The sequence below is a fragment of the Gastrolobium bilobum genome, unplaced genomic scaffold (genome assembly GCF_033153095.1).
Source record: "Gastrolobium bilobum isolate Gb01-03AN ecotype WA unplaced genomic scaffold, APGP_CSIRO_Gbil_v1 utg21612, whole genome shotgun sequence".
Taxonomy (NCBI): Eukaryota; Viridiplantae; Streptophyta; class Magnoliopsida; order Fabales; family Fabaceae; genus Gastrolobium; species Gastrolobium bilobum.
Window position 1 is genome coordinate 40,867 of NW_026899255.1, and position 22,928 is coordinate 63,794.

At 38.1% G+C, this 22,928-nt stretch overlaps 1 non-coding gene across 1 annotated transcript; it reads left to right on the forward strand.

The window, feature by feature from the left end:
- The first annotated feature begins 11,518 nt into the window (after window positions 1-11,518).
- On the forward strand, window positions 11,519-11,625 carry LOC133288847 (small nucleolar RNA R71). Its single transcript, XR_009748411.1, has one exon. It is a non-coding gene; the product is annotated as a small nucleolar RNA R71 (small nucleolar RNA).
- Window positions 11,626-22,928: the final 11,303 nt, after the last annotated feature.

The window sequence follows — 22,928 nt, forward strand, 5'->3', positions numbered from 1 at the left end:
TATTCCTCTTTTTTTGAGAGGACATCTTTCATGAATTTTACATACCTGGGCATCTGTTCTAGTGCGTCCACCAGAGAAATGTTGATTTCAAGTTGTTTTAAAATGTCCAGGAACTTTCCAAAGTGCTTATCCTCCTGTTGCTTTTTTGTTCTTTGAGGGAATAGAATTTTTATTGATATTTGCCTGCTTTGAGTTGGACTGATTGGTTGGCTGTTGGCTTCCTTTTCAGGTTCTGGGTTCTGTTCGTCTGTGACTGGTAATTGTTGCTGTGCTTTTGGGGCTGCTTCAGGTGTTTCAGTTTGTTCTTTTTCCTTTGGTCGAACTGTGGGCTGTTCTGTGGCTTTCCCACTTCTTAAGGTGACAACCTTGATTTGCTCTGAAGGGGAGATAGGTGTTACTTTTGGCGAGGTTGTTGAAGGAACGTTAGTATTCCTTGCTAATGATCCTTGTATTCTGGTTTGAAGGTTGGCAGCAATCTGCCCCAGATGGGACTTATAACACACCTCGCAATTCTAAATTAAGTATTTAAAATATTAAGTGAGTAATTAAGTTAAGAATTAGTGAAAATCCTAAAGATTAGGCCAAAATACAAGGAAAGGGCAAAACGGTAATTAGCCAACACGCAACCCTGGGAAGATGAAAATTGAGTAGAAGGTCTCAGATGATAAAAATAACCCTGGAAATGGATTCAGAACGAAAAATTGAGTGAATAGGCAAGTTTCAAAAAAATCAGTGAATAGTGTTTTTCGCGGGGTAATAATACCACGTTACGATTGCACCGTAAAACGTGCCAGGTGAGTTTTGAGCTCTAGGTTTCAAATATGATCTATAAATGGTCTATAGAACTAGGAAATATGATTTCTGATAATATTTGATGAAATTAAGTCAGTTTGGGGAAGCGTGCCGACGGCGCGCGCAATAGCTTAAAACAGTGTTTTCTCCGAACGACCGGAAAACTCTGGATTCATCTGATCAAGTATAATTAAAGGACAATTGTTAATGTTAAAAATTAGAGTTTCTAAATAGGTTTTGAATTTATGGACGTTTAGTGGAATTGGAGGGAAATTCAAAAGAGTTTGAAATTGCGTGAGGTGGTGGTGGGACCCACCCCACTTAAACCACTTAAGCCACATCATCTTAGGACACTATTCATCATTTTATCTTCCCTCCTCCTTCATGAAACCAGCAGCCCCCTCCCCCAAAAACCCCATTTGCATCCAAAATTTCATTTCACCATAACTTGATCATTTCTTAACCAAATCAAGTGATTTTTGTGATGAAATTTGATGGAAACAACCTTCTAAACATATTGGTACCACTCTTGAGCCTTGGAACCGTGTATTTGGGGAGATCCTTGGCATTTTCAGTTCCGAATTTGTGAGGAAAAATGGAGGTTCATAGAGTCATTTGAGCTTCCATTGCTTGGAGGAGTCTTGGGTTAGCATCTAGCCTTGATTGTGAGTGAATTTCCATCCCATTTACATGGTTTGATCGTAGTTTATTTTCATGAACCCTACACCTTAATTTCGTGATTGGTGATGTTAGATAGCTCAATTGGAAAATGTGTATTAGATGATAATGCCTCAGAATGATGTATTAAAGCTAGAAATGCCATGAAAAATTTAGTGGAAAAAGATGGATTTTTAACTTAGAAATAATTGTGATGGTCATGACATGAATTTTTGGAAATGTGTTAAGAGTTATTGGTGAGTTGTGATATGATTATATGATGATATAATGTGATGGGTTGAGGTGTGGAATTGTAAGAATTAATGGAAATTCCTTGGAGGTAGAACAATGTTGAATTCGGCCATATAGGGAAAAGAAAGAAAATGATGTGTTGAAGCTACTTGGATGACATGTGTAATTAAATGGTATTAAAATGGGTTGTGTGGTGGTTGGAAAGTGGTAGAATCAATGGAAAATAATAAGTGGTGTTTAGGTACATAAAAGGACCTAGAGCGGATTAATTAGCAAAACGATGCGTAAAAGACGTAAAACGGAAAAACGGCAATTGAATTAGCCTCTTGGAAACCTAAGAACGTGTAATAAAATGAGAAAGAAAATTTAGAAAAATAAAGTTGAAAAATGGCCTTGCTTGGCCGAACATTCCAATAGGAGGGGAGGTGATTTTGTGTTTTCGCGTTCTAATGAAAATTGGTGTATACTGATAACTATATATGGTTGTATAGTTTGTCGTACGTCGACTTGAATCCCAAACCGTGAGTCGGTGGATTTCCCTTGGTCTTGGACCAAGTGGATTGAGGTAAGTGATTGTATTATGCATGTGAAATTGAGAATTGGCATGCATTTAGTGAACTTTGAGTAAGTGGAAACGTCCTATGTGTAGGCGTTCTGTTGAGTAGCAGACTTGGAACTTAAGCTGCTGCGGAGCTAAGTGAAGGAACAAATTAAGGTAACCTCTTGGTACTGGGGCTTGTTCCCCTTTTCTGTTCCACCTTGCTAGTTGATGGCAACGGTAGGAAGTGTATATGAGTAGTGTAGAACAACATAAGCATGCATGCATTATCACAGTGGGTACTTATGTACTGAGTCTCTGGCCAGTAGACAGTTAGCCTTCGGGCAGTTTCGGACTTCCACTGGATAGGTCTCCGAGAGGGAGTTCCAGTTGACCTAGGGTCGTGGTGTGTGATCCGGATAGGAGCACACTAGGAATGTCTCGGGTGTTATGGATGGTTGGGGCATCATGGTTGTGGTTCTTGGAACACACCTTGGATGATACCCGTAGGCTTATATATGCCGAGGACGTTGCGTGGTATTAGTAGCTACCATCCTGCTTCGTCGTATTTATATCCCGATATTCCCCAGTTTCTCTAAATCCCTTGCTATATCCCGTTTTGAAAGTGGTTGTTTTATATTTATATGCATCAAAGTGAACCATTGGGCGGAGTTTTTTCCAGAACCTCTGGGTTACTGAGATATATTTGTATATCTCACCCCGTCTCGGGGCATTTATTTCAGGAGGTAGCAGTGGAGCTGGAGCAGCGGGCAAGAGGCCCGCAGATTGATCAGTGGAGTGCTTTAGTATTTTGCATTTTGTTGGCCATGTGGCCTAGGCTAGACTTAGGGCATGAACATCTCATATGTATGTAGGATGAGTTTCATTAGCATATTTGTTCATGTCATTTTGCCTAAGTCTAGTAGTTAATGTTATTTGGTTTATGTTGTCATTTGTATTTAAGTTGTAAATTGTAAGTTTGTAAATGTAAGTTGAAGTTACAAGTTGTAATATGTCAGTGAATATTGTAAATGTAAAACAGATACATGACATGCTATGATGGAAGGGCTTTAAGCCTATTTTAGGTTATGAGTACTTGTATGGTGAAATTTGCATGAAATTGGAATTGGTGATTGAAACTATGTATGGATTTTAAAGTAAGCTATTGGTGTAATAAATATAAACTGGATTGGGTTGTAAGTGCCCCAAGGTGTTGTTGGTCCTTGTGTGTGCCACCCATTGGATTATTACAGGATTATTATTGGATTATTAGGTACCTTTGAGGCATTAGTGAGCTTGTACAATTTGGGGATTTTAAGGAAAAACAAAGGAAACTCTGGCGAATTTTCTGTAGAATTGACATATTTGGACGAACTTCGGGAGAGCATATATCCCTCCATAAAGGTCCGATCGAGACGTGCCATATGCCATTTTGAAGGTTGAGATGTCCTCTACCTTGTGTCAAAATTTGGGGAAAATATGGGTTGGTCTTCGACCTGAAACAAATGGAGGAACGCAGACTGCTCATGTGCCTACTGCACATGTGGCAGTTCTGGACCAGTTTTGGGAAATTAATTTCCGCTTCGTTTCTCGGTTAAATTAAGCGTATGATATATTAAATTGAAGGTTGTTGAGGTGTCTAGTTTGTATCATAAAAATTTGAGAGTAATTGGATGAGTGAATTTACTGCAGTAATTCGTGGAGTGAGAGAGGTTTTGAGCTGTTTTGGGGTTGGTTTGCTGTTTTGCTTATCCAACTTCAAACGGCGATAGCCGGAGCAAACGAGCTCCGATGGAAGCGTGTGATAGCTTATTAGAAAGATAATTAAGTAAGAAAAAAATATAAACTGAGAAGAAGGTCTGGTTGTGAGCGATGTGTTCGCAGAAAATTTATTAGTGAACCATGTTCAAAGAAGTAAAAACGTAAAATTGAGTAATTGGCTAAGTGGGTTTATGGGGACCCCTTAGTAACTTATAATAAGTAAAGTAAGAAGTAAAAGTAGTTAAAATAAGTATTCCGCAAAATTTTTCAGTTACGGTCACAGCTTTTAATTATTACGTTTTTATTGTTTTAAATGCTCGCGTAATAATCGGAAAAAGTTTATTCGCATTTTTATAAAATGAATTGATGTGATTGTAACTGCGCTTAATATCATATTAATGTTAACAATACCGGTGTACAACGGGCTGTTACATTTATGATATCAGAGCAGTTTTGTTAGGGAACTCTGATAGTGTATAGTTGGTTATGTGTTCCATCGTTGTATGTAGATTCTTATCGATTACTGCACATGTGATTCCTTAGTGTGGGTCTGATCAACCCATCCCTTTGTGTTACATGCGTGGTCATCGTAGGAAGCCTGCATGGCAACCCTAAGGCACTAAATGTAAGTCCTTAGCCTGATGTTGTGGTTGCAGTGTTGACTGCTCCATGGACAAGAGATGGCAGTAAGTAAAATATGACAATTAGAGGACTTAAGGAAAACAGACTTAAGTATGTTGTCTTCCTTTTGATGAAATTTATAAAAAATCGTATTATAAGTAAAAGTTGTAAATAAATTATGATATGTACGGTATTAGCATAGAGGAACTTTGTAGTACTGTGAATAATAAACATATAATTGAGATGAGTTTATGAGATTGGTGAAATTTCCAGGTATATGTGTAATATAGTAAAAACAATTATGTCCAGGTGGACGTGGTGAAGGGACTTCATTAAGGTGAGTGACTTAGAACCTGACGGGTTGTTGAAAAATGAGAACAGATATGCTTAGGCATGAGTTTGAATATTTTATGTTGATTCGAAGGTATAAGTCCCTGATAGATGGTGTACACTCGAATGAATTGGATGGTTAATGTAGGGAAACAAAGGAAATATTTGATATCAGATCCTATGGGATTGGAAATTTGAAAATTTGTCATGTTAGTGAAGTATTAAGTTGAGAGACATTGAAATATGGGATTGAAATCCATGAGGAGTTAGTATTGAGTAAACATAGGTGAGATGAAATAATTATGTAGTATGAGTAGAAGGAAGAAATTGAGAATATCGCCATGGATGACATAAGATAAATGTACGATGAAGGCACTATTGTGATTAATGGGTGTCGATGCAATTTGGCAGATGTGTCAGTGATAAATGAATACTATGGTTGAATTGTATAGTCAGGTGTAAGACAGTAATGAAAATTGTAAAGAAAGTATAATCTTGTGGTCTATATGTAGGTACTACTAATAGTAGTGTGCTTGTGAAATCATTGGTAATTGATATAACACCTCACATTTCTAAATTAAATATTTAAAATATTAAGTGAGTGTTTAAGTGAAGGATTAGTGAAAATCCTGAAGATTAGGCTAAAATACAAAGAAAGGGCAAAACGGTAATTAGCCAACACGCAACCCTAGGAAGATAAAAATTGCGTAGAAGGTCTCAGATGGTAAGAATAACCCTGGAAATGGATTCAGAACGAAAAATTGAGTGGACAGACAAGTTTCAGAAAAATCAGTGAATAGTGTTTTTCGCGGGTAAAAATACTGCGGTACGATTGCACCGTAAAATGCGCCGATTGAGTTTTGAGATCTAGGTTTCAAATATGAGTTATAAATGGTCTATAGAACTAGGAAATATGATTTCTGAAAATATTTGATAGAATTAAGTCAGTTTGGGGAAGCGTGCCAACGGCGCGCGCAACAGCTTAAAACAATATTTTCTCCGAACGACCGGAAAACTCCAGATTCATCTGATAAAGTATAATTAAAGGACTTTGGGGAAGCGTGCCGATTGAGTTTTGAGATCTAGGTTTCAAATATGAGTTATAAATGGTCTATAGAACTAGGAAATATGATTTCTGATAATATTTGATAGAATTAAGTTAGTTTGGGGAAGCGTGCCAAGCGCGCAACAACTTAAAACAATATTTTCTCCGAACGACCGTGAATGTTTAATTTATAATTTTATAAATAGGTTGTGAAATAATCGAAGACTAGTGGTGAGATTAAGTGAGTTTAAGTGAGTTTTGAGTGAGGTGGCACTTGTGGGACCCACTCCCACTTAAATGACCATTTAAGCACATGTGGAAATCAGAATTTGGAACTCATCCCCTTCATTTTTCAGCTGCAAATTCGTGGGTCTCAATGGTTAGGGTTTTGAAAACTTCAAACTATTGTAACTTGAGTTCTAGGCCACCAAATTGAGTGATTCCAAAGCCTAACTCACTTAAAATTTCACAAGGAATCCATTTTTGTCCTTATTTTCGAGTTTGGTGCAGTGTAGAGGGAGATACTGCCCATTTTTAGTTACGAAATATTGAAGTATTTTGGGGATTTTGGTGGATTGGAAGCTCACTTTGGTTCATTGGTTGCTTGAAGATCATTCCCTTGGACCCTAGGAGTTGTTTTGTGGTCAGTTTCTCCAATTTTCATTGAGTTTTTATTTGGATTGAATTTGTGACATAGAGTGGGTTGTTTGGATTGATGAAGTTAAAGAGCTCAAATTGAAATTTTGTATTAGAAAAATGTGGCTTAGAATGATGTCTTAGAGTGATTGATGTCATAAAAATTATTGAGAAAAAAAATGATTTAACTTAGGCAAATTTTGTGTTCATGAGCAAGACTTTATGAATTGGAATTTTGGTGTGATGAGATAATTGAGTTGTGGAGTAATTGTATGAGGTAATAGTAAGATTGTATGATGTATGGAGTTATTAAATTGAATTGGATACCTTTGGTATGATGACTTGATGAATTCGGCCATTGGAGGGTAGTTGAGAATTGATGTTGAAAAATCATTTGGATGATGTGTTGTGTAATTATATGGTGATTAGATGGGTTGTATGGTGGTTGGAAACTGTTAGAATCAATGGAAAATAATAACTTGTGTTTAGGGACATAAATAAACCTAGAGTGAATTATTTAGCAAAACAATGAGTAAAAAACGTAAAACGGAAAAACGACACTTGAATTGGCCTCTTGGAAACCTAAGGAAGCATAATAAAATGAGAAAGAAAATTTAGAAAAATAAATCCTAAAATAAGACTACAAGGGCCGAACCATCATGGTGATGGGAAGGATTTTTGTGTTTTTCGCGTTTTGACGTAAATTGACGTATACTGACGGTTGTACATGGTTGTATAGGTTGCCGTACGTCGACTTGAATCCTGAACAGTGAATCAGTGATTTGCCCTTGGTCCTGGACCAAGTGGATTGAGGCGTTCTGTTGAGTAGCAGACTTGGAACTTAAGCTGCTGCGGAGCTAAGTGAGAAAACTATTTAAGGTAACCTCTTGGTACTGGGGCTTGTTCCCCTTTTCTGTTCCACCTTGCCAGTTGATGGCAACGGTAGGAAGTGTATATGAGTAGTGTAGAACACATGAGCATGCATGCATTATTACAATGGGTACTTATGTACCGAGTCTCTGGCCAGTAGACAGTTTTTCTTAGCCTTCGGGCAGTTTCGGACTTCCGCTGGATAGGTCTCCAGGAGGGAGTTCCAGTTGACCGTGGGTCATGGTGTGTGATCCGGGTAGGAGCACACTAGGAATGTCTTTGGCGTTTTGGATGGTTGGGGCATCATGGTTGTGGTTTCTTTGAACGCACCTTGGATGATACCCATAGGCTTATATATGCCCAGGGCGTACGTGGAATTGGGGTTACCATCCTGTATCGTCGTAGTTTGTATCTTTATATTCCCCATTTCTCTAAAACCCTTGCTATATCCCGTTTTAAAAATTGGTTGTTGTATTCTATTCATATGCATCGAAGTGAACCATTGGGCGGAGTTTTCTCCAGAACCTCTGGGTTACTGAGATATATTCGTATATCTCACCCCGTCTCGGGGCATTTATTTCAGGATGTACCAGTGGCGTTGGAGCAGCGGGCAAGAGGCCCGCAGAGTGATAGAGGAACATTTTCAGTATTTGGCATATTGTTCATGTTGGCATGCCTAAGTCTAGTAGTTTGTATCATTTGAATCTATGTTTGAATTTGTAAATGAAGTTGTAATATTGTAAAGGGTAATTTGAAGTTGAAGTCGTAAGTTGTAATATTTAAGTATATGTTGTAAATGTAAAAGAGATGCATGATGTACTAAGATGGAAGGATTTTAGGCCTATGTTAGAGTTATGGTTATATGCTTATACTGTGAAACTACATGTAAATGGGACCTTTGTGATTGAAACAAGTAAGGAATATAATGTGAGCTCTATAGTATAAACTGCCTAATAACTATAAACTGGATTGGGTTCTAAGTACCCTAAGGCGTTGTTGGTCCTTGTGTGTGCCACCCATTGGATTATTACTGTATTATCATGTGATTATTAGGTATCTTTGAGGCTTAAACGATCTTTTACAAATTTGGGATTATTGGAAAAACAAAGGAAACTCTAGCGAATTTTCTGTAGAATTGACAGATTTTAGGCGAACTTTGGGAGAGCATATCTCCCTCCATATAGGTCCAATAGGGACGTGCCATATGCCATTTTGAAGGTTGAGATATCCTCTATGTTGTGTCAAAAATTGGGAAATTTCTGGGTTGATCTTTGACCTGGAAAAATTGGAGGAACGCAGACTGCTCATGCGCCCACTGCATCTGAGGCAGTTCTGGTCCTGTTTTGGGAAATTAATTCCCGCTTAGTTTCTCAGCCAAATTAAGCGTATGATATATCAAATCGAAGATCGAGGTGTCTAGTCTATGGTGTAAAAATTTGGGAGCAATTGAATGAGTTGATTGAGTGAAGTAATTCGTGGAGTGAAAGAGGTTTAGAGCTGTTTTTGGGGTTGGTTGGCTATTTTGCTTATCCAACTTCAAACGGCGATAACCGGAGCAAATGAGCTCCGAATTGAGCGTGTGATAGCTTGTTGAGAAGGAAATTAAGTAAGACAAAGATATAATCTGAGAAGAAGGTTTGTTTGCGAGCGGTTTGTTCGCAGAAAAATTAGGAGTGAACCATGTTCAAGTAAGTAAAAACGTAAATGTTGTAATGGGCTAAGTGGGTTTATGGGAACCCCTTAGTAACTTATAATAAGTAAAGTAAGTTATAAAAAATAGTTTAAATAAGTCTTCCGCAAGAATTTACGGTTACGGTCACAGCTTTTAATTATTACGCTTTTTATGTTTTAAATGCCCGCGTAATAATTGGAAAAAGTTTATTCGCATTTTTATAAATGAATTGCTGTGATTGTAACTGCGCTTAATATCATAATTAATGTTAACAATACCGGTGTACAACGGACTGTTACATTTTATGGTATCAGAGCAGTTTTGTTAGGGAACTCTGATAATGTATAGTTGTGTTGTGTGTTGCATAGTTGGTATTAGAGCATAAGTGTGTAACATCCCAGGCGCTGACGAGGGCGGGGAGTGATCGCCGGTGCGCAAGGGCACGGACAAGGAGCGGCTCCTGGCAGGCTTCTAGGGACGGGGGTACATGAATGAATCGAATCAACACCCGAAAGAGAGGGATTCCAGAGTTGTGCTGGTATGGGACGGTACAGTTGGGAATGGCTTATAAGAATTAATTGGTACTACCTATACTAACAAGATGCATCTACTTTTCGGTAGCCCGGATCGGAAGAACTCTACAGTTAAGCGTGGAGCAATTCAGGGATGGGTGACCTCTTGGGAAGTTTTCTCGGGAAGTGTGCGAGTGAGGACAAAGCATGCTGAAAAGTCTCGTGTTAGTGTGTGGGGACAATCGTTGATCCTTGCAAGTTGCCAGGCGTTACAATTGATATGGATTGATGGACGGAGTGGAGGTATTTTCAATGTAACGAATATTCTACAACCACCAAGGGTGGAAGTGAGCAAGAAAAATTGATGGGACTCAAGCAAGAGGTCAGACTTATATATATGAGCCACTTACTGGGGAGGAAAACCTCAGGATAGCTAAAGGTATGAAATTTTAGAAATGTTTTCTAAAGAATACTCATCTAGTGTGATGAAAATTGATAGGTAATTACATTAAGTGTATATACATGGATAAGAGTAAAATGAAATTGAGTGTGAAAATGATATGAGTAGTGAAAGGACTAGGGTACCGTTGAACGATGAAATTGTATTATCAGTGCAAGGACTGATGTACAATAAAGTTGTGTATTGTATTATCAGTATAAGGACTGATGTACAATAAATTGTGTATTGTATGATCAGTGCAAGGACTGATATACAGAAAATTGTGAATTGTATCATCAGTGCAAGGACTGATGTACAATAAATCGTGTATTGTATGATCAGTGCAAGGACTGATATATAGAAAATTGTGAATTGTATCATTAGTGCAAGGACTGATGTACGATAAAATTATAAATTGTGTTAATGATGCACTTAGTTAGGGAATGTGTACGAGATTGTGAAGAGAATATGAATTATTATAATACTGACTATGTTATAAACCAGGCCCAATGGTTAACCAAAAGGAAAGAAAACTATCAGTGAGAAGAATTGAACGAGAGAGTAAAATGAATTGACTTATATGTAATAGGTGTACATTATACCACTACTACTATTATTATTGGGGGTAGCCCATTGTGAATATACCAAAGATATTTTGCCGTTAGATACGGATGTGATACAGACACCAAATGGACTGGGTCCGTGTGATCTAGAGTGTACTGGGTGCACGTTTGCTGTTATATACAGATAAGTTATAGAAATATACATTCCTCTGTGCACTGGGTGCATGTAATACGACTTAATAGTGTGCATGTAACCCGTTCCACTACTGCTACCTTGCTGATACTGTTGCTGATTGTTGTTGAATGGTCTCTGGTTAATGGGTGGCCTTCATTGGGTGTTGTGGTTCTGGTCCTTAATGATAGTTCCTCCAGGGCTTGAATGTGTATTTCGTCCTGCTTGTTGATTGTCTCTGGTGAAGTTCCTGTTGCCAAAATTTTCTGCATAACACACCAATGCAGTGGATGGGCAGTCTGTTGAGTCATGAAGGTCACCACAGGCTGAGCATGGTTCTGTTTCAGTTGTTGTGAGTTGTAAGACTTCCATCCTTGGTGCTTCTTGGTCGGGTTTTATGTTCTTCACTTCATTCATGACTGATGCCAGCTGGGCTTCCATGGCAGTTTGTTTATCTAGTTCTAGCATGCCTGGCTTCCTCACTGGGCTCACTTTGTCTATTGGCCATCGGAGACATCTTTCAGCAGTCCCTTCTATGATTTCATATCTTGATTCAAGTGTTCCTGTCAAGAAATATCCTCCTGCAGCAAAATCTAAGTGAGACTGAGAAGTATGATCAAGTCCTTTATAGAAAGATTGTAACACTCCCCAACTTTCTACCCCATGGTTTGGACATTTTCTTATGATGTCCTTGTATCTCTCCCATGCTTCATAGAGATTTTCTCCATAAAACATTCTGAAGTTAGAGATTTCTGCTCTAACATCTGCTTGTCGAGACATTGGGAGAAACCTCTCTATGAACTTGTTAGAGAGTTCTTTCCATGTGTGGATTGATCCAGGGGTGAGAGTTTTCATCCATGTTTTAGCGTTTAAGCCTAAGGAGTGAGGGAACAACCTCATTCTTATACTCTCTTCTGTTACTCCCTCAGCTTTAAAATTGTCACAGATATCTTGGAATGTGGTGAGGTGTGTGTAAGGATCTTCTGCAGGGAGTCCATTGAAGACCCATGCTTCCCTAATCATGTGAAACATGATAGGTTTTAGTTCAAAATTGGGTGCTACAGGAGGGAGGATTACTCCCCTGTCTGGTCTGTTCCTGAAAGGAGCAGCCAAAGTTCTGAAGTTCTGTTCAGGGGGAACCTCTTCATTGTTATTATTGTGATCAGCCATGTTTTCAGGAAATCTTTCTCTGAGGTTCCTTCCTCTCCTATGGAGTGTGCGTTCTGGCTCAGGATCAAAGAGAAACTCAGGTACTTTAATGGAGTGGTTAGAGTCTGTTTCAAACTCTTCACTCATAAACCAATAACACAGGGTATATATTTATGCACAGCAGATTCAGTGATAAAGAGAAAAAATATAAAAGTAAAGTCAGATTTACAGTATATGTGTTAGAAAACAATGATAAGAACAACATTTAGTGTTTCTGTCTCCGGCAACGGCGCCAAAAACTTGTTGGGTGGTTTGTTGATGGTGGAAAAATATAAGTTCTGATAGGGGACGTTCCTCTGTTCTTGCAGAACACAGATTCGTCCTTTAGTTCCAACCCAAGTGCGCAAGTGCACGCATCAAGTAATAAAGGGAGTATTAATGCCCAAATTATCGTTCCCACGAGGATAGAGTGCCAATTATTGTTTTATCACTGTTTATAAAGAGTGAAAATGAGAAGAAAAGTTTGTAAATGAACTGTCGGGTCAAACGTTCCCTACTGTCTTGACAACATTCCTCAGGAACAGTAGGTTCAATCTGATGGCAAACAGTTGCTCGCTTCGTTATGTATGTGATCCTTCCTGTTTAAAAGAAGGTGAGATAAGAATCGTTGGAGTTTTATAACTGCTAAATGAATTAAAATAAAACAACTAAAACAGAAATAACTATAATCAAGAGACAACAGGGTGGTGGTTAAAACAGTTTAACAGAAGGAACAGATTCACTGCTTCACTCTTAAAGGGGCTGTTTTCTCTGCTCAAGACTTAGCACCTCTTGGCTTTGTCCCAGTTTCTTTGCCTGCCAACTCTGATTCCTCATCTCATGGTCTAGATGGCTTACAAGTTTCCATATTCCTATGGCTCCCTTGACTCCAACAGTACTTAGTTCAGAACCTTAAAATGGATGAGTTGGCCCCTTATTCCTAAGGTGACTAGTAGCATTTTTGCCATGACATCTACCTTCCCCAATGGCTAAGCTGTCTGAAATCCCTTCCTTATGGAAGTTCCTTTCTCAGTATGTACCCAATTTCCATTGGCGCACAATGAATATAGCTTACTTAGCCAAAGAAATACAAAAAGCTTCGGTCAAGAGTTTTGAAAACAGTTCTTTAAGAGTTTCACAGTTTACCCGTTCCACAGATAGTTCAACTCATGGCTGATAGTTTAATTACTCTCAACTGAGATCACATAGACCCGAGATTCAGTCAAGAGATAACGATTGGAACGAAGAGAAAAACACTTATATTAAATTAAAAGACAATTTACAAAAAGAAACAGAAAATGGAGAAAGATGGGTATTTGCTCGTGAGGAGTCTTGATGGTTGTTTACAGAGAAGAGAAAAAGGGTTGTCACTTAACTACAATTACAACTTAAAATTAAACTAAGTTACTGATTACTACTACTACTAGGTGATCTTCTTCCTTCTGGACTTTAATCCTTCTAGAATCCGATGATGTTTTTGTATGAGGGTGGTCCTATTTATAGATGGAAGGAGAGTGGCAAGCTTGTAAATCCTTTGGAGCAAGTTGCTTAAATGAGGGGACGGGACGGTGGCAGCAGAGTATGGAAGCTGCGCAAATTGCTGGATGGAACATGGTTTGATGATGATTAGCCGTAGTTTGCAGGCCTTCCCATGTTTTGCTTCTCTTTTCAGCCAATGAGAACTCTTGATTCCCTGCTCTTCACGTTTCCAGCTGCTCAGTTGATGCACCGCCTTGCTTTTTAGAAGTCTTTAACTCTACGTTACCTGGAAAGTGTATAGAAGCATTAAATGAATGGAGCAGGTGCATTAAATGTGTCTCAGTCCGTTCCCCTTTTAATATATTTTAAAGGAATGTGTTACCATCCGTTCTCCCACTGTGTTTTTGTCACAAATGTGTAAAACAAGTGATTTTCATGCTGAAGTTGCTCATCTGAGGAGGGAACATATGGTATTTTGCCATCAAAATGGGCTTAGATGGGAACAAATTTACGTCCCATCAATAAGAACCAAAGGTATAAGAAAAATAAAGACGCCACACTCGAGAAAGAAGAATGTGAGTGATAAGTCTGGTTTGAACGCCACAAGAACAAACTTCTTGATAAGTTCAGAGTTCTAGATAAGAACCAAAGAGAAGAAACCTCTCAATTATATTATAACTTCAAATCTGATCACAAGAGTTATAATCTCCCTTATTTATACACGGAACATCCTTCCAAGAATAGGAAAAGACTAACAAATAAAAAGACACTAATTTAACGTTGACAACTTGAAAAAAAGGAAAAGACTCTAATCAGCCCACTAAAATTAATAACATTGAAAATTGCTACTCATTCCACTCAACCTATTACGTAACCATTTCCAGGTTATTTTTATCATTTGAGACCTCCTACTTAATATCCTTCCTAGGGTTGTGTGCATGGCTAATCTACTGTTTTGCCCTTTCTTTGTATTTTGGCCTAATTTTCAGGATTTTCACTAATCCTTCTCTTTAATTATCATTTAATATATTAGTATTTAAACTTAGAAATGTGAGGTGTTATCACAAGGGTGTAGGGGAGGTTTTTGACGTTTTTCGCGTTTTGATAGAATTGTCGTGTATTGATGATTCGTACATGGTTGTTGTAGGTTGCCGTACATTGATTTGAACCACGAACCGTGAGTTCGGTGGATTGCCCTTGGTCCTGGACCAAGTGGGATTGAGGTAAGTGATTGGGATCATGCTTGTATAATTGATGACTTGCATGTGTTGTATGAATTTTAAGTAATTGGGAATGTCCTCTGTGTAGGCATTTCTGCTGTATAAAGAGCTCGGAGAACATTTTATTGGGAGCTAAGTGAAGAGGACTAAACAGGTAACCTCTTGGTACTGGGACTTGATCCCCTTGGGTGTTCCACCATGCCCGTTGAGGGTGATGGTAGGAAGTGTACGTAAGTAATGTAGAATAACATGATCATGCATTTATTATGTATGTTAGTGGTACACTGGATGTACCGAGTGAAAGTAACTGGCCTTGAAGGCCGTAGCATGTGAGAGGGAAAAACAAAAAAATTTCTTATGCAGAATCACACATGCAATCAAGAATCATGCTTTATGAAAGTATGATGTTACCTTTGTTTGTGAGTTCAAAACTCCAAGATGATCAGTGTTAGGTTTGAAGGGTTCAAACCCTCTAACGTTGATCCACACCACCCACGTCAAGATGCAAGAACTCTTCTTGTCAAGCCACCAATTGACCACCACAAAGAGGCTTGTTATGCGCTCAATAGGTGAAGAAGGAGGCTAGGTAAATGTGTTTAGAAGAGTGAAGTCTTCAGCATGAAAACTTCACAAGAGTGGGAATGGATTGGAGTAGAATTGGCTAGGTCTTTTTCTGAAAACCTTAAGGAGAACTTACCCCTAGTATGCGCACAAGAGGCATATCTCCAACCACAGAGGTCCGTTAGGGATGTGCCATACGCCATATTGAAGTTTGGGATGTCCTCTATCTTGTGGTAAAATTCGAGAGAATTCCTGGTTTAAAGACGACTTGGAGAATGCAGAGAGTCCAGACTGCCCAATTGCTCACTTCACTTGTGGCAGTTCTGGACCAGTTTTGGAAAATTAATTCCCGCTTCGTTTCTTTGTCAAATTACGTGTATGCTATATCAAATTGAATCTTGAGGTGTCTAGTTTATGGTATAAAAATTTGAGAGCAATTGGTTGAGTGGATTTTCTGCAGTAATTCGTGGAGTGAGGGATGTTTGGAGCTGTTTTGGGGTTGGCTGATAGTTTTGCTTGTCCAACTTCAAACAACGATTTTCGGAGCAAACGAGATCGAAATAACTCATTTAATGGCTCATTGGAAAGTTAATTAAGTCTCGTAAAAGATACTAAAAGATGAGACAAAAACAAAGAAATTTGAGAGAATATAAATAAATATACCGAACCATGTTCGGATAGGTAGAAATCGTAAAATTAAAAAATTGGCTAAGTGGGTTTATGGGGACCCCTTAGTGACTTGTATTAAGTAAAATAAGTTATAAAAATAGTTTAAACAAGTATTCCACAAGAGTTTACAGTTATGGTCACAACTTTTATTTATTACGCTTTTTTACGGTTTTAAATGCTCGCGTAATAAACGGAAAAAGTTTACTAGCATTTTTAATAAAGGAATTACTGTGATTGTAACTGTGCTTAATATCATAATTAATGTTAACAATATCGGTGTACAACGGGCTGTTACTGTAAATTCCCGCATAAATTAGGAAGTTTACTTAAAATGCAATTATGAATGTAAATGCATGTTAAGAAATCGAATCACTAGTATAAAAGGATAGGATTAATTTTAATTACAACATACAAAAATCCTAGTTACTACTTAGTAGATACATGAGATAATTTCCATTAGGAGGTCAAATTGGGTCCTAATCTCCTTAATGGGCGGCGGCCCAAGTTCCTTAAGGAAGGAGTAAATCAGCCCAAATCCCTTTAACCTTAACCTTTAACTAAAACATTAGTTATCTAAAACAAAATCTGCATGCTTGCTTCTCATTGGTCATGAAGTAAATCACTTATCCTCTCATCTCCTCTTCCTATGCGCGTGGTAAGTGATAGGAAAATCTGATTTCTTGCCACCTTTGTTCAGAATCTAAACAAAACCTTATCCTTTCCTTCTCCACTCTTTCACTCAGCCGTATGCCCTAAGACAAGAACCCCAAATACCTAAGATTACATTATTTTCCTTCTCCACTCATTCTGTAACATCCTCCCCTGTATGCATCCAAGAGAGGAGTCTGCTAAATCTTATTAGAGTCGTAACGTTACATATTAAAATCTGAAAATGCGTTTTTAAGTCAAGTACAAAAACTTGTATCGGGATCTGGTTTCAAAGAGAAAACAACAAGAATTTCTTAAAACCCTTTTGCTTGTTGGAACAGTGAATTTTTTAGAAAACAGTCTGCCTTGCAAAACTCGTATAAAATCGTGCTTACAAGTTTTGAAAATCTTCTTTGACACAAAGAAAATAGACATCTGGAACTTTACGTACATATAAAATATAGCTCATTCGAAGATCTGTAGCCCCAGAAACAGAACTCGCAGAGTGCTCGAAAAATCAGAGTAAAATTCCGAATTCTCTACAGCAGAAATTGTTTTTGCAAATCAACTACCAGAATTACATACGTTTCAGGCAGAATATACAAATCCAAATACAGCAAGGTAAGACACTTTTCCAATATTTTCCAGTCTCATAAAATATTACATCAACTTCGAACAGGCAGCACACAACCATCAAACAGTAGAGTTTCCAAACAGCAGAATCAAACAGGATAAATCTAAAACAAATACTTCATCATGTGCTTCTTCATCCTCCTGCAATTTGTAAAAGTTGAGCCCCAAAGGGTGAGAAAAATCCCATTAGTGTGGCAGAAAAACCGTCTAAATACAGAATTTCCAAAGCAGTCGCATCATTAATTAATTTTCGAGCAAATACTAAAATGTAACTAGAATGCGTATATAACACCAGAATACTAATCAGAATGCGTATATAACGCCAGAATGCTGTATGTTCATAGCACTAATGTGCACATACTAGCTAACACAGTGGAGATTCCATTTGGCCCTAACAGAGGGGAATTCCAACTGTGACCTATGCGAACTGAGCCACGGCTCCTTCTTCCTGGTACCTGAGAGATGCCTATATGATGCATGCTCAAACGTATGCTTACTTTTATCAAATATTTTGGTTTCCAAAACTGAATGCATAATGCTGTATGATATGATATGATTTGCTTCGCACACACATGACATATGCAGTCTTATGATGTTCATGAGCATGACTAAATATCAGAATCAGAGAATCATAGTTTCCATGACTATGACAACAGAAATTCGAATCAAAGGTGTCTTCAAAACAGAATTCCAATAGGGCCAAATTCACAAGGCAGAGTACAATATTTTCCAACAGGATACATACATATACAGGGACACATGAGCAACAGTTCAAAAATCCAAGTACTAAACTAATAGTCACAAAGGTTTAACCACCTAACACATACCTGATACTTTATAGTTCCAACCAAAATCTCACCCAATCAGCCCCCTTTTATTAGAGACTTGAGCACCTAATTCATACGATACCAAAATCGGAATTCTATAATATTTTTCCTATAATTCGCAAGTAATTTCCATGTTTCCAATTCTAAGATTTTAACCAAATTGCCATGCTTCAAACACTAATTTAATTTCTGACTTAATTGCTTTAGTTTTGTCAATTATTAACAAGTAACATAGCTATGAATCCTATGCATGTAATTCAGTTTTCATGACCATCAACTAGAGGCTACTAACTTATCATTTACATAGCATTACCTATACGGTTTAGGGAGCACTGATGAGGCATAATTCATGCTGTCTACATATGCTATTAGTACATGCAAGGCTTGGTTCAAATCGGATTTTATGCTTCCCATTGCTAATTATTTTTCTGCCTTTAGTTTTATTCCACCAAGTGACAAAATCCCAATGTTGCCCACACAACCAGGTTCGGTTTTATTAACATCATCTTCTCTACCAAGCTTATGGTGCGCTAGTGAGACCTTTAAACATGCTGTCTACTTTATTTTTACACATGTAAGGCTAGAGATTCATCACTCAGCCTAACAAAACAGTCCAACCAGCAATGGAGGCTATTTTTCCATGCTCCAAAATTGATTCCTTAAATTTACATGCATCAAGGGCCAAATGGCTATACAGCTGAACAGAATGGTGTCTAAATTGGGCATGGAAACCAAACCTCACCCGCTGCCATATAAGCTTCAATGGCTTAGTGAGGATGGTGAAGTGACCGTAAGCAAACAAGTGGAGGTGAACTTCTCCATAGGAAAGTATGATGGTACAGTTTTATGTGATGTGGTACCAATGGAGGCTTGTCATTTGCTTCTTGGGAGACCTTGGCAATATGATAAGAAAGTTATGCATGATGGTTACACCAATAAATTCTCTTTTGTGCATGAAGAACGCAAGACTATTCTTGCACCTTTGACTCCAAGAGAAGTTAGTGAGGATCATTTGAAAATGAGAGATAAAAGAAAGCAAGAGAGAAAAGAAAGTGGAGAGAAAAAGGGGAAAGAGAGTGGAAGAGAGCAAGAAAAAGAGAAAAAAAAAGAGAGAAAAACACAAAATTTGTTTATAAAAGAAAAAGAGGTGAAAAAGGCTATACAATTGAAAAAGCTAATGCTCTTACTTTTGAGTAAAGAGTGTAATAATATCAAAGATGCCAGTCCTACTAACTCTCTTCCAAATGAGGTTTCTTCTTTGTTGCAGGAATTTGAAGATGTCTTTCCCAAAGAGGTGCCTCATGGACTGCCTCCTCTAAGAGGCATTGAACATCAAATTGATCTCGTGCCGGGAGCTGCATTTCCTAATAGGCCAGCCTATAGGAGTAACCCCCAAGAGACCAAGAGATTTAGAGCCTCTTTAGCCTTTTTTAGCTTTTGCTCTTGTCATTGGGCCTCCAAGACCTTGTATGTCCTCCAAGTTTGTTGTCTTGGTCATGCCACCTCCAAGGAGATTCAGAGACAAGTTGAAGACTTGATGAAAAGAGGATGGGTGCAAGAAAGCTTAAGTCCATGTGCAGTCCCAGTCCTTTTAGTGCCTAAGAAAGATGGAACCTGGAGAATGTGCACTGACTGTAGAGCCATCAATAACATCACGGTAAAGTATAGACATCCTATTCCTAGATTGGATGATTTATTGGATGAATTGCATGGTGCTTGTTTCTTCTCTAAAATTGATTTAAAAAGTGGATACCATCAAATTAGGATTAGAGAAGGGGATGAATGGAAAACAGCTTTTAAAACTAAATATGGGCTGTATGAATGGTTGGTTATGCCTTTTGGTTTAACCAATGCTCCTAGTACCTTCATGAGACTAATGAATCATGTGTTAAGGGAGTTTCTAGGAAAGTTTGTTGTGGTTTATTTTGATGATATTCTGATTTATAGCAAATCCTATGATGATCATCTTGTGCACTTGAGGTATGTTGTGGAAGCACTAAGGCATGAGAAATTGTATGCTAACATGGAAAAATGTGTGTTTTGTATAGACCATGTTGTTTTTCTTGGTTTTATTGTTAGCTCACAAGGAGTGCAAGTTGATCAAGAGAAGGTGAAATCTATTCAAGAGTGGCCAACTCCTAAGAATGTAAGTGAGGTGAGAAGCTTTCATGGCTTAGCTAGTTTCTATAGGAGATTTGTTAAAGATTTCAGTACCATAGCTTCACCCTTGAATGAAGTGATTAAAAGGCATGTTGGTTTTAAATGGGGTGAAAAACAAGAGAAAGCCTTTGCTGCCCTCAAAGATAAATTAACTCATGCACCTATTCTTGTATTGCCTAATTTTTCTAAATCTTTTGAGATTGAATGTGATGCATCTAATGTGGGGATAGGGGCTGTTTTGATGCAAGAGGGGCATCCCATTGCCTATTTTAGTGAAAAACTGAATGGGGCTGCTCTTAATTATTCCACATATGATAAGGAATTGTATGCATTGGTAAGGGCTTTGCAAACATGGCAACACTATCTCTTTCCCAAAGAGTTTGTCATCAACAGTGACCATGAGTCCTTAAAGTACTTAAAAGGACAAGGCAAGCTTAACAAAAGGCATGCCAAATGGGTAGAGTTCTTGGAGCAGTTTCCCTATGTGATCAAGCACAAGAAAGGTAAGTCTAATGTGGTTGCAGATGCACTTTCAAGAAGGTATGCTTTGTTCTCTACTCTTGAAACTAAGTTTATTGGTTTTGATCATATTAAGGCATTGTATGAGCATGATCCAGACTTTGCACAAATCTATGAAACTTGTGTGGATGCTGCTCAAAATGGATTCTTTAGGCATAATGATTACTTATTTAAAGAAAAGAGATTGTGTGTTCCTAAAGGTTCTATTAGGGAATTACTTGTGAAAGAGGCACATGCGGGGGGATTAATGGGACATTTTGGAATCCAAAAGACTCTAGACATGCTGCATGAACATTTTTATTGGCCACACATGAAGCGTGATGTACATAAATTGTGTGAAAGATGCATTGTATGTAAGCAATCTAAGTCTAAATTATTGCCTCATGGGTTGTATACTCCTTTACCTATTCCAGATTGCCCTTGGATTGATATTTCTATGGATTTTGTGTTAGGACTACCTCGGTCTAAAAATGGTAAAGATTCTATTTTTGTTGTGGTGGACAGGTTTTCTAAGATGGCACATTTTATTCCGTGCAAAAAAGTTGATGATGCAATCCATATTGCTGATTTGTTCTTCAAGGAAGTGGTAAGACTCCATGGACTTCCAAGAAGCATTGTCTCTGATCGTGATACTAAATTCTTAAGCCATTTTTGGAGGACATTATGGAGTAAGTTGGGGACTAAACTTCTCTTTTCTACTACTTGTCATCCACAAACTGATGGCCAAACTGAGGTAGTGAATAGAACTCTTTCTTCTCTTTTGAGGGCTGTAATTAAAAAGAACATCAAGTCATGGGAACAATGTTTGCCCCACGTTGAGTTTGCATATAACCGGGCAGTTCATAGTGCTACTCATTATTCTCCTTTTGAAATTGTTTATGGCTTTAACCCTCTCACTCCTCTTGATTTGCTACCTTTGCCTAACAACTCTATTTTTCAACATAAAGATGGTAAGAGTAAGGCTGAATATGTACGAAAACTACATGAAAGGGTAAAAGCAAACATTGAGAAAAAGGTAGCGAGCTATGCTAAGCAGGCAAATAAAGGAAGGAAGAAGGTAATTTTTGAACCAGGTGATTGGGTTTGGGTTCATTTGCGAAAAGAGAGGTTCCCTTCGCAAAGGAAATCTAAGCTTCAACCAAGAGGAGATGGCCCTTTCCAAGTGCTGTCCAAAATTAATGATAATGCCTACAAAATAGACCTTCCTGGTGAGTATGGTGTAAGTGCTACTTTTAATGTGGCTGATTTGTCCCTTTTTGATGCAGGAGACGAGGATTACAATTTGAGGACAAATTCTTCTAAAGAAGGAGGGAATGATGAGGACATAGGAGGTGGCATGACCAAGACAACAAACTTGGAGGACATACAAGGTCTTGGAGGCCCAATGACAAGAGCAAAAGCTAAAAAAGGCTAAAGAGGCTCTAAATCTCTTGGTGACCACTTTACTTGAGACAAGCCCAAGTCTAAAGGAAGAAGAGCCCAAAATGATACACTTAATTAAAATTGAAGACTTTGAAGAATAAGCCTCAATGGATATGCATGAAGGCTTTATTTTACTTGGCCCAAATTCTGCACTTAATTTTTTATTTTTCTTATATTTAGTTAAACTTTTTGTAATAAGGCTTATTGGGCTGGATTATTGGGTTGTCTATCTTCTTTTATGTGTAAGTACTTTTAGGTTAAACTCAATATGGTTGTTGCCCACTATATAAGGGAACACCATGGCTTTTGAAGACAGATTTGGAATACCAAGTTAACCTATTTTGGTGAGACTAGTTCTCTTGGGTTCTTTTGAGAATCTCGGAACTTATCAAGGGCATCAATCCTTGTGGCGTTCTTGGGCTTTCGAATTGTGGCGCCTACCTATAATCCTTAAACTCCAATTTCGTTCTATATTATCTTGGATTCATATCTCTCGAATTCCTTATCCTTTTCCGGTGATTCTTGTGCCAAAATCGTGATTCAGGAAGCCATCTTTCACCTCGTTTTGGAATCACCCAAATCAGGGGTCTGTAGCGTGAGATACGCTCTGTTCTTAACATGTCGTGTTGGTGGATGAATTTGGGGTTAGAATTTCCATTCCTAGTAGATCCATTCCTCCATTCCTATTGGGGATCATATCAATAGGGGTAAGGGGAATGCTTGGAACTCAGAATTACCTTCT